Source organism: Hippocampus comes, unplaced genomic scaffold (genome assembly GCF_001891065.2).
Source record: "Hippocampus comes isolate QL1 unplaced genomic scaffold, H_comes_QL1_v1.1 scaffold144, whole genome shotgun sequence".
NCBI classification, from domain to species: domain Eukaryota; kingdom Metazoa; phylum Chordata; class Actinopteri; order Syngnathiformes; family Syngnathidae; genus Hippocampus; species Hippocampus comes.
Window position 1 is genome coordinate 78,368 of NW_017805782.1, and position 1,110 is coordinate 79,477.

The window sequence follows — 1,110 nt, forward strand, 5'->3', positions numbered from 1 at the left end:
CGCGGGGGCCCGTTGATGAGCGGCGCTCTCCCTCCAAAGAAGCCGAGCGCCCAATTTTTTTTCTCGTTCCGAGCGACTTTTCTTTCGCTCCGACCCGCCGACGGGAGGCCCGGGGCGAGGCCGGACGATTTGAAAGGCGGTCGGCTCAGGCGGCGGAAAGTTTGCCGTCGCCTTGGCGACGGCCGGCTGCACTTTTGTTGCCGTGGCATCGCGGGTCGTCGGTGTCTTCCTTCCTCGGTCGGAAAATTGCGGCGCCGACGCTTAACGCCAACGTCGCCACTTTCCTTTAAACGGGTCCGAGGGGGGGGAACATTGCGTGCCGGCGGCGGACAGAACAGGTCGCCGTCACCGGCCTGTCATCTCACAACACGCACGCACGCACGCACGCACACACACAGCGTCCCTGATCCACTTTACCCGCCGCAGCATCACTTGGGTGAGCGCCGAGCCTTCATGGGCCTCTCGGTTTTCTCCTTTTTGCTCCCGCTCGTCCGCACACAGAAAACATCTCGCTCAGGACGACTGCGCGTCACACTTTTTTAATGACTGATCGAGGAATAAATGGACGGTCATCACGCCGACAACAATTGCTCTTAAAGACCGATTTCAACCAAAGTCAGGCCAAGCTCCCCTCGTCACGGTGAACTCGTGACCTCGGAAGGGTGTCGCAGGAATGTTGCTTTTTGGTGGCTGCTTTTGCATTGTCGCTCAAGGCAGGCACGCGCACACGCCAAGACACAAACACATACGAGGGCACACTTGCACATACATGCACATATTTAAGGGCATGCGTGCGCACGCGCACGCACACAAAGTACACAGCGGCGGGCACACACAGGTTCAGAAACTCACACACACACACAAAGACATAAAGGGGTGCATAAAAACACACACAGACATGCACATAGTCAGACACTCACACTCAAAAAACTCACAACTACGCACGCGCACGCACGCACGCAGCGGTTATGGTGGGCGGTCGCCGCGGGCGTTTTGGTGCTGCTCATCGTCACCTGCGCTCGCTCGCTCGCCTTGTCGCGCTACAAGATCTTTGAGGAAAATCAATAGCAATCACGGCTTCTTCTTTCCGTTTGGAAAGTAACGCCTGCA